The sequence below is a fragment of the Leptonychotes weddellii genome, chromosome 7, assembly GCF_054177405.1.
Source record: "Leptonychotes weddellii isolate Sample4059 chromosome 7, ASM5417740v2, whole genome shotgun sequence".
In the NCBI taxonomy this organism is placed as follows: Eukaryota; Metazoa; Chordata; class Mammalia; order Carnivora; family Phocidae; genus Leptonychotes; species Leptonychotes weddellii.
The window spans coordinates 75000315-75012318 of record NC_138375.1 but is presented as its reverse complement, the minus strand read 5'-3'; the positions used below and the strand labels follow the sequence as shown (position 1 = coordinate 75012318).

The 12004-nt window shown below is 37.0% G+C and overlaps 1 protein-coding gene across 5 annotated transcripts in view; it reads right to left on the bottom strand.

Annotated features, from left to right (window-relative positions):
- Positions 1–12004, bottom strand: part of KIAA0825 (KIAA0825 ortholog) — a 380793-nt gene that overhangs the window by 353541 nt on the left and 15248 nt on the right. For 4 of the 5 annotated variants that reach the window (XM_081826564.1, XM_031038286.2, XM_081826566.1 and 1 more), the window contains exon 2: positions 2929–3083. The exons of the other annotated variant lie outside the window; for it this stretch is intronic. The gene's annotated coding sequence lies outside the window, so the exon portion shown is untranslated. The remainder of the gene's footprint in view (positions 1–2928; positions 3084–12004) is intronic. 5 annotated transcript variants of the gene reach the window in all.

Sequence of the window (12004 nt, the reverse complement as noted above, 5' to 3'; positions counted from 1 at the left end):
ATCATGTTTTTAAAAATTTGTTCGGGGTGGCTGGCTGGCTCAATTGGTGGGAGCATGCAACTCTTGATCTCGGGGTTGTGAGTTTGAGCCCCATGTAGGGTATAGAGATTACTTAAAAATAAAATCTTTAAAAAAAGGGGAGGCATTTGTTATTCTGGGGAAAAAAAAGTTGTTCAGACAAGGGCACCAGTATAGTTTTTTTTTTTTAAGATTTTATTTATTTTTTCGACAGAGAGAGACACAGCGAGAGAGGGAACACAAGCAGGGGGAGTGGGAGAGAGAGAGAAGCAGGCTCCCCGCCGAGCAGGGAGCCCGATGTGGGGCTCAATCCCAGGACCCTGGGATCACGAGCTGAGCCGAAGGCAGACGCTTAACGACTGAGCCACCCAGGAGCCGGCACCAGTATAGTTTAAATGAGTTTAAAGGATTTAGCCCAAACCTTCACAAACGTACACATTTTCAAACCACTACACAATGCAGCATAATTCTCTCTCATTGTTGAAGATGGGCTTCAAAAGAATATTACTTGTTGGAATTGTGATGATTTAAAAATGATGTGATATGGGAGGGTCCAGTGGGTAGGAAAAGTAAAGTTAGGACTAGAAGTGAAGATAAAATTTCATAGCATCATCCCAAATGAAAACTGTTAAAAATTTCTAAAATTCAACACTGCTTGAAAAATAGAGATACCAGGGAATGGAGTGGAATACACTAGAAAAGAAAGATTAATGTTTGCTCAGTCACTGATAAAAACCAGGAAAGGTAAAACCTGGTGGTTCAGTCAAGGAGGAGATGAGACTTACGTGGTATTTTAGGTTGGTCAGTATCTTTACGTCAGCAAGAAAAGATCAATAGGTAATTTGCTTCTCTTTTAATCTTTTGTATCTCTCACAGAGGTGATGAAAAAGACAACTATGGGACAGATTCTAATATGTGTATTTTTCTAAATTAAAACCAGATTCAGCATAGGGGCGCCTGGGTGGCTCAGCTGGTTAAGCGTCTGCCTTAGACACAAGTCATGATCCCAGGGTCCTGGAATCGAGCCCCGCATTGGGCTCCCTGCTCAGCGGGGAGCCTGCGTCTCCCTCTCCCCTCCTCCCCACTCATGCTCACTGGCGCGCACGCAAGCTCTCTGTCAAATAAATAAAATCTTAAAAAAAAAAAAAACAAAAAAACAACTAGATTCAGCATAGACATTGCAGACCTGAGCTGTGAGATCATGACAGTTAAGAATCCAGGAAAAGAGAGGAATGTGGGTTAATAAATTACTGTTTCCCTCCTCCTTCTCCTTTTGCTCTTTCCCTGCAGAATGCTCCTAGTTGCTCCTTTAATGAGCGGTGGGGTACTAGAAAATTTTTTAACACACAACATATCATATTTTACTTCAGATTTTACTTTCTATAACAAGTTTATTTAAAAAAAACCCAAGATTTTGGCCCACCCCTAGAAAATCTGCATAGAAGTGTTTTATAAAAGGACTGCCACATGAAGTTTTAAGGCAGGCTACATATACTCAAGTACACTGAATAAAGATTATTCAAATGAAATAACCATCATGCTTAACTTGTACTTTTAGTGAAAAAAATATCAAGCGTGGGAATTGTGATTTTCAACATCTAGAGAGGTGATAAACAACAAGATCCAATGGTTAGGATGAGAGGGACGGGAAGAATAGACTGTGAACAACAGAATTATATCAACATCTCATGTCTTGTTACTTCGGTCTATACTAGTCTGAATCAAATTCCTGAAAAAAAAAAAAACAAAAAACAAAAACAGAAGTTTACTAAAATGCCTGAGCTAACTTTTCCACTTACGAGGCAGGTACTACCTGTCTTTCAACAGCAGAGAAGCAAGGAATTCCACTTCATTGTGACCTATTTCTGCCTCTTAGATTTATCATATGCATTTCTTAATGACCCCAAACCAAAGGAAATGTAGAAACCTATTTGAAAAGCTGACATTAAGGTTGTGACACCAACCAAAACAACAAGAGAATTTAAAGTTAAATTGACACACCATCCCCAAATGAGTCTGTTGCACTCCTAATTTAAGAAACAGTTTCTATGTGAATATAGTGATGGCATGTCGGTGTCTGCTTTGAAACTCCTGAATTTTGTCATTTGGTGTTTGTGTCACAACCTTAATATTATTTAAATATACTTTTTAATATCTATTATTTAAAAAATATCTTTGAATTGAAGATATTCCTGAAGCTTTGAAGCAGCCAACCTCAAAGCACTGCATTCCTAGCATGCCACTTTTATTAGAAGTGGTGCATAAAACATTTGCTGTTGACAAATCTAATTCATTAAAAGGTGAGATGGATGCATTTTAAAGTAACTGGCTGGCATCATTATCTGCAGCACCTTTTATAAATTATTCCTCTTTTCCCTTTTGACTGAACTTGTCACAGTTCCCTTTCAGAGTCTGAATGTTATGTCTTAGAGTCAATGCTTTCAACATGTTTAGACAAGTCATAAGTTAAACAAGCAGGGGTACTTTATTTCCTAGAAATGAGAAAGGAGCAGAAATACTTACAGATTATTTCATTCAATTCACTGATTTTTAACTAAAGACAAGTAAAGTCAGTTAGTGGTGGTTTTATCTCACACAAAGGATTTAAAAATAAAACTATACTGTTTGTGTAGAAGGCAGCATTTCAAAGAAAGGTACATAAAAAGAGAGGCTGGCAGCCCTGCTGCACTGTTGTGCAGAAGACTCAGTTTAAAATTGAATTGTGCTTCCCCTGACATGGGAGATCAGGTACATCATAAGGCTGACAGCTGGCTGGCACAGTAACTTTCTCAAGGAAAATGCTAACTGTATTTCTCTTGGAGGCCAAAGGAATAGAATTATAGAAGCCTTCAAGGAGACAGAGCAGGCAGAGAACAAATTATTCAAAATACGAAGAAAAACATTTCTTACCTAATTTTGTTTCAGAAGACTCAAAGAATGAGCTGGTCTTCTAATCCCAAATAAGTGGAAAATTATTTCCTTCCAGGTGGTCAGTAGAAGAGCTGCCCTTTCTTATTATCCTCAGCTGAGTTTTTTTTTTTTCCCCCAACATATACAAAATACACCTATAAAATAATGAGATAAAACTTAATCACTGTCACTATGGAGAGGGTAGAGTCACATTACTTGTCTACATTGGTAGTGACATTATTATCATTAAGTTCTGACATACAGGCATGAGTCGAGAGTTGCTGGAAATGTATAAAGAAGACGTGCTAAAGTTGGGGTACCTAAGAAAAGCTTATTAACAAGATGATCCATAGGTTATAGGCACGTGAGTAACAGAGGCACCTAGGAAAATGTACATTCAAAACATCCCTTTCCTTATCACTGATTTTTCAAATGTTCCTCAATAAATGTAGATTATAGAGAGTAAAGGATGGATGCAGCACATAAAACAAGCAATGCCTTTCAATACAATTCCTTTTTTCCTGTTTAGTTTCCAGAACAGTTTATTAAAACCAGTTTTTTTCTCACTCCTCTGGATTATCTTGTTAAAATAGATTCTGGTTCAGTTGATCGGTGGTTGGCACCTGGGATTCTGTATTTCTAAGAAGCCTCCAGGTAATGCCCCCAATGCTGCGGAGCCTGGACCACTCTTTCGCCAATCTATTTGTCTTTCCCTCCAACAGAGTACACTGTTGCTATTTTTGACGACTGGCCCTTTGTCTTTCCATATAATTTTAGAATCTACTGTCAAGTATTCCCCCTTCCCCACCAAAACAAGACAGTAATTTGAGACTGTGTTGATTAAATTGAGCACCTATAAAACGTTGATTTTTGCAAGCCATGTGTATGGTATATCATTCCACTTCTGAGTCCTTATTGTCACACAATAATGCTTTACTATGTTCCCCATGGGAGTTTCGTATATCTGTTGTTAGATGTATTCCTAGGAACTTCATATTTTCAACGTTAGCGTAAACAGTATCTCTTTGCAAAAACATTTTCATTTTTTGTTTAAATATGTATTTGTATAATTTTGTATACTGATGTTCTTATCCAGGATATTTGCCAAACTCTTATTCTTATATTTTTTCTTTAGTTTTACATCTTACACAAATAGACTTTTACTTTTTTCCAAAACCTATGCTTTTTATTCTTTATGTTGCCTTACTAAAAAAGTTAATCAATGAATTATTTAATAGAAAAGACTATTTTGTTATCTTTAATCAGCAAAATTGATCTCTTGGTGAGGCCTCCATCGACTAGAAAACTGCTATGAAGAAGCTTCCAAATGTTTCTTTTGACATTTATTGATTGTCCTCATTCTTCTTGCCTTTCTCTGGTGGTTAATATGCAAGCACATAAATGTTACTAACATCCACTATCCCAAACTGACTTCCAGTTGTTATTTCATCAGAAACAAACACCCTCATAGTCAATTGGCCACTCTAGTAACTGTATTTGACCAAAAGGGGAAACAGGAATTTAAAGAGAGAGAGAGAAATTGTTCAGTTCCATCTAAGAACTAAGATGAAGATGCCAAGCTAGGATGCCATTACAGTGATACAACATGTCATCTACACTTCATAGCTGAAATCACAAGACTTCTTGGAAAACCCATAAATAATTGAAATTGCCTTTTTGATGACGATGCCAGCCTGTTCCAGGGCAAAATGCCCTTCTTGATAGCTTTCAGCCAATCAGCTTGACCAAAGGAAAAACATTAAAATTTCCTGCTTCACAAACTGTCAATGTTGTTATCATTGGTTACCTGAGGAAAGGTAAATAGCATGATGGTGGGAAGGAGAAAAGGGTAAAAGAAAGGGGAGGTATTAACTAAAATATAATAACCACTGTAATCATGAAAACACAACAAACTGCTTCTTTAAAAATGTGTTCATATACCATTACAAACAATAATTATAAAGACTTATAGCAATGTAGAAAATGCTTAAATGGTGAAGTGAAAACAGGACCCAAGAGAGCATGTACGCATTCTATTGCAACTGTTTAAAAATATGTGGGCAAGAAGCGCCTAGCTGGCTCCATCGGTGAAGCATGCGACTCTTAATCTTGGGGTCCTGAGTTTGAGCTCCACGTTGGGGTAGAGTTTACTTTAAAAAAATTAAAAAATATATGGACAATATTTTTGGTTAGGAAGATCAATCAGCATGCATTTCCCCTCCCCCAGAGGCCCCCTTAAAAGATAATAAAGGTATGTGTTGGTTGGGGGAGAGGATGTAAACCATTACAATGAAGAGACTGAGAAAGTCATCACTACAAATTTATACAAAGTGACAGATGGAAGAGCATTCATGGAAGAAATACAGCAGGAAAAGTCAAACTCTAGAATGTGTGCAGAGTGTTGCAATTAAAGGAATGGCCTGATATCCTTGACAGAAGTGTGGAGTAAGAAGTGAAGCTAAAATATCCTGAATCTCCCTCTCCTACCTTTTTGTACAAGCAAGAATGTACTTTGTCTTTTACTTGTTCATAGTTAAATATCTGACTGTGAGTAAGAAAAAAATAAATAGATGGGAGAAGAGCTGTGCTTGAAAGAAATGAATTAATAGTCTAGAAAATGAGGAAAGGCACTATGGGTATGGATACCCCCAAAGAAAAGCTGGCCTCATTCCGGCCTTTAGCTGACTTCCAGCATACTTGAATTTCTCTTTTCTAGTATGAATGCACAGCCAAGAACCACTGGGCATTTGAAGAAAATCTTTCTTTTTCCACATTTGAAAGCAATATGAAACAAAATTTACCCCAAGAAAAACAGAGACAAAATAATTAATAGAACATGTAAATTTTCCATCACTGTTAAGAGAGTAAAGAAAAAAAAAATGCATACATAATACAAAACCAGAAGTAGGACTTCCAGCTATGGCTGAGTGCAATCAGTAAATATTCTCCCAAAAAGAAACTAAAGAGCCAGACAAAATTGACAAATACAATCATTTCAGTGCTCTAGAAATTGACCAGAGGGATATAACAATTTGAGAGGCATGTTTATTTGAAAGACTGCTAATCTTTGGATAAGAACATTAGGACCCTGTGACATTCTGGTCTGGCCTCTTATCACCATCAAACACAATTCAGTCAGTGTTGAATCTCAGATCTGTACCTCTGAAACAAATAATGCAATATATGTTAAGAAAAAAAAAAAAGAAGAAGAAGGTAGCGGGAGGGGAAGAATGAAGCGGGGAAAATCGGAGGGGTAGACAAACCATGAGAGACGATGGACTCTGAAAAACAAACTGAGGGTTCTAGAGGGGAGGGGGGTGGGAGGATGGGTTAGCCTGGTGGTGGGTATTGAGGAGGGCACATTCTGCATGGAGCACTGGGTGTTATGCACAAACAGTGAATCATGGAACACTTCATCTAAAACTAATGATGTAATGTATGGGAATTAACATAAGAATAAAAAAAAAAAAAACACAATTCAGTCAGTACAGAGGTTCTTCCAGGTTGGGGAAGATCATTAAGACTGGAAACATCTTGGGTCCCTGGGTGGTTCAGTTGATTAAGCATCTGTGTTCAGCTCAGGTCATGATCCCAGGGTGCTGGGATCGAGCCCCGCCATCGGGCTCCCTTGCTCAGCAGGGAGCCTGCTTCTCCCTCTCCCTCTGCCTGCCACTCCCCCTGCTTGTGCTCTCTCTCTTTCTCTCTCTGTCATATGAATAAATAAAATCTTAAAAAAAAAGAAAAAGACTGGAAACATCTTTGTTGTGGTCAAAGGGGGGTGTAACTTGAACTTTAGTGGCAGGTTTTGTCCACGTCCAACAGTGTTTCAGTGGAAGTGATGATCTTAGAAATTGGCAAGCAGGGAGAGTAAACAGCTCCATTAGTCCAAGGTCATGGTCGTAATTGGGGCAGACATATTCTTGGCTAAGGCTGAGAGAATATGCAATGGAGACCAGAGGGGAACAAATATTCCTGAGGCCAAATAATCACATACATAGAGCAAATGTGAAAGAGCCCAGCAGAGAGTGAAAGCCAGAACACACCTGAAAACAGTGTAAACTTTAAATGCATTCCTCTACCACTACAAAGATCCATGAATAGATGAAAAAAGACTTACTGACTCTGTGTTTAAACACAAGGAGTATCCAACAATCAGCTTATAATTTAAGATACACAGACACAGGAGCAAGTCCTAGAAAGCCAAATGCAAAACTCAAAAATATTAAAAATCAAAAATAAAAACAAAAAAAAACAGATTTATTGGTGCCACACATCACAAGGGAGACAGATGTCACTATACTTAGTTTAGGCAAATTACTAAACCAAGAAACAAGCAGATGAACAAAGCAACGAAAACCTTAAGGGAGGAAAAAAATCAGAATCCAGAGTTGCTACAATAGCTGATCTAAAATATCCCGTTTTCAACAAATTATGAAACATGCAAAGAAATAGGGGAAACCATTTGAGTGTCCGTAAATGTTAGATTTAAACAAAGACTTCAAAGCAGTTATTATCAACATGTTCAAAGAACCAAAGGTACCTTATTTAAGAATGAAAGGAAAGTAAGACAACAATAAATAAGAGATTCTCAACAAGGAAACAGAAATTAAAAAAAAAAAAACAAATGGAAATTTTGAAGTGGAAAAGTATAATCAGAAAATTCACTAGAGATGGGGGGCCTTGGGTGGCTCAGTCAGTTAAGCATCCAACTCTTGATCTCAGGGGTGGGATTAAACCCTGTGTGGCATCAGGCTCCAAGCTCAGTGGGGAGTCTGCCTGAGATTCTCTCCCTCTCCCTCTTCTGTTATCCCTCTCCCACTCATGCTCTCTCTCTTTAAAATAAATAAATAAATCTTAAAAAAAAAAAAATTCACTAGAGGGAACTGACAACAGATTCAAGATAACCTGATGAAAGAATCAGTGACTCTAAAAGGGATGAATAGAAATTACCCAATCTAAAGATATAAAAAAATGTTTTTTAAATTAACAAAGACTCTGTTGAATCACAGACTTGTACCTCTGAAACAAATAATATACTATATGTTAAAAAAAAAAAAAAAAAAGAGGAAGATAGCAGGAAGGGAAAAATGAAGGGGGGGAATCAGAGGGGGAGATGAACCATGAGAGACTATGGACTCTGAGAAACAAACTGAGGGTTCTAGAGGGGAGGGGGTGGGGGGTTGGGTTAGCCCAGTGATGGGTATTAAGGAGGGCACGTACTGAATGGAGCACTGGGTGTTATATGCAAACAATCATGGAACACTACATCAAAACTAATGATGCACGGTGATTAACATAACATAATAAAATAAAATAAATAAATATATAAATGAACAAAGACTCGGAGACATTTGGGACAATCAAAACCATATCAAGAAACATGTAATGAGGGGCTCCTGGCCTTTGGCTCAGGTCATGATCTAGGGTCCTGGGATTAAGCCCCGCTTTGGGCTCCCTGCAGGGAGCCTGCTTCTCCCTCTCCTCCCTGCTCCTGATCTCTGTCCCTACCTCCATCTGTCTCTCTCTCTCAAATAAATAAATATTAGAAAAAAAACAAACATGTAATGAGTATCCCAGGAGTGAAGACAGAGGGATAGAAAAAATACATGAAGAAATAAAGGACACAAACATACAATTTGATGAAAAATATTAATATACTTACCAAAGAAATTCAACAGACTCAAAGTAGGACAAATATAGAGAAATTAATACCTAGACATAGCATAATCAAACTACTGAATTATAAAGACAAACAGAAAATCTTCAAAGCAGCAAGACAAAATTAAATCACATATAAAAGAGCATCAATGAAACAATGGAGGCCAGAAGTCCATCACTGAAGAAATTCAAAGGGCCAGAAAAAAAATTGCCCACGATATATTCTATATCAAGAATAACTATCCTTTAAATTGAAGACAAAATAAAGCCATCGCTTTTAAAGCTGAAGATGAAATAAAGACTGAGACTTTGTTGCTTGCACACCTGTCTTAAATACTAAAGGAAACCTTTCAGCTTAAAGAAAATGACACCACATGTTAATCTAAGTGCAGAGTAGGAAATAGAGAGGTGCAGAAATGGTGAATATGTGGGTTAATATAAAAGACCGCCTGGTAGGCTCAGTTGGTAGAGCACGTGACTCTTGATCTCAGGGTTGTGAGTTCGAGCCCTACACTGGACAGAGTGTTTCCAAAAAAAAACCAAACAAACCAACCCACAAAACTAAAAATATTATATTTGTTTTCATTAATTGCATAAAAAAATAATTATAACAATATATTGTTTAGTTTATAACACATATGTTAATACATATGATAATAATAGCAGACAAAATGAGGAAGGAATATAACTATATTGGAACAAAGTTTTTATATTTTATCATAATTAAGTTGTATAAACTGGTTGGTATTAAGTTCGTTGTGATAAATTAAGATGTAGATTTTATTGGCTAGAGCAAACTAGAAGAAATTAATTAAAATGTAAAGTTATACTAAAAATAAAAATGTGCATATGTTAAAAATATTTAATACAAAAGAAGGCAGCCAAGGTAGAAGAAATTAAAAAGACAGAAGCCACTACCAAAAACTATTAGAAGTAATAAATGAGGGCGCCTGGGTGGCTCAGTTGGTTAAGTGACTGCCTTCAGCTCAGGTCATGATCCTGGAGTCCCGGGATAGAGTCCCACATTGGGCTCCCTGCTCAGCAGGGAGTCTGCTTCTCCCTCTGACCCTCCCCCCTCTCATGTGTGCTCTCTCTCTCTCTCATTCTCTCTCTCAAATAAATAAATAAAATCTTTAAAAAAAAACAGAATAAATGAATTCAGTAAAGTTGCAGGTTACAACATTAATACCCAGAAATCAGCTGCATTTGTATACACTACTAATGAAGTAGCAGAAATAAAATTTAAGATAAACATATCCATTACATTTACATTCCATTTACAATTCCATTTACAATTCCACCCAAAATCCAAAAACAAAACAAAACAAAGCAAAAAACCCCAAACAAACCAAAACCTAGGAATAAATTTAACCAAGGAGGTGAAAGACCTGTACTCTGAAAATTATAAAACACTGATGAAGAAAGAAATTGAAAAATGACACAAACAAATAAAAAGATATCCCGTGCTCATGGACTGGAAGAATATTGTTAAAATGTCCATACTTTTCAAAACAATCTACAGATTTAATGCAAGCCGTATCAAAATATTAACAGCATTTTTCACAGAACTAGAACAAATAATACTAAACACAAATGACTCTGAGTAGCCAAAGCAATCTTGAGAAAGAAGAACAAAACTGGAAATATCACAATTCCAAATTTCAAGATATACTACAAAAGCCATAATCAAAACAGTATGGTACTAGCACAAAAACAGACACATAAATCAGTAGAACAGAATAGAGAGCCCAGAAATATACCCACAATTATATGGCCAATTAATCTATGGCAAAGGAGGCAAGAACATACAATGGAGAAATGACAGTCTCTTCAATAAATGGTGTTGGGAAAACTGGACAGCGACATGCAAAAGAATGAAACTGGACCACTTTCTGACACCACACACACAAAATAAACTCCAAATGGATTAAAGACTAAATGTGAGACATGCAACCATAAAACTTCTAAAAGAAAACATAGGCAGTAATTTCTCTGACATTGGCAATAGCAACATTTTTCTGGCTATGTCTCCTAAGGCAAGGGAAACAAAAGCAAAATTAAACTATTGGGACTACATCAAAATAAAAAGCTTTTGCACAGTGAAAGAAAACATCAAAACAAAAAGGCAACCTACTGGATGAGAGAAGACATTTGCAAATGATATATCTGATAAAAGGTTAATATCCAAAATATGTAAAGAATTCATATAACTCAGGACCAAAAAAGCCAAATAATCCAATTAAAAATGGGCAGAAGTTCTGAAAAGATATTTTTCCAAAGACATACAGATGGCTAACAGACACATGAAAAGATGCTCAACATTATTCATCATCAGAGACTTGCAAATCAAAAACCACAAAATCATAATGAGGTATCACTATACACCTGTCAGGATGGCTAAAATCAAAAAGACAAGAAATAACAAGGATTGGAAAAGATAGGGAGAAAAAGGAATCTTGTACATTGTTGGTGGGAATGTAAATTGATACAGCCACTGTGGGAAACAGTATGGAGGTTCCTCAAAAAACTTAAAATAGAAATACAATATGATCCAATAACTCCACTCCTGGGTATTTATCCAAAGAAAATGAAAACACTAATTTGAAAAGATATGTGCACCCCTATGTTTACTGCATCATTATTTACAATAGCCAAGACATGGAAGCAGCCCAATTGTCCATCAATAGATGAATGGATAAAGAAGATGTGGCATGCACATATATATACATACACACATACACACACATATACATACACATATATACACACACACACACACAGGAATATCACTTATCATAAAAAAGGATGAGACGTTGCTGTTTGTGACATCAATGGACCTATTATGCTAAGTAAAAGAAGTCAGACGGAGAAAGACAAACGCCATATGATTTCAGTTATACGTGCAATCCAAAAACCCAAATGAATGATAAACAACAACAAAAGATGAATACATAATCAGACCTATAAATACAAAGAACCAAATGATGGCTGCCAGAGAGGAGGGGGTGGAGGGGTGGGCAAAATGGGTGACAGGGAGTGGGAGATACAGGCTTCCAGTTATAGGTAAGTCAGGGGAATAAAAGGTACAGCCTAAAAAATATAGTCAATGGTACTGTAACAGCACTGCATGCTGACAGATGTAACTACACTTGTGGGGGAGCATAAAATAATGTACAGACTTGTCAAATCACTATGCTGTACACCTGACACTAGCACTGTGTATCAATTATACTCCAATGCAAAATAAAATAAAATGAGCTACAGGGTGCCAGGGTGGATTAGTTCACTGGGCACCCAACTCTTGGATTCAGCTCAGGTCGTGATCTCAGGATCCTGGGATTGAGCCCTGGATTCAGCTCTGCTCTCAGCCTGGAGTCTGCTTAGGATTCTCTCTCCCTTTCCCTCAGCCTCTCCCCTC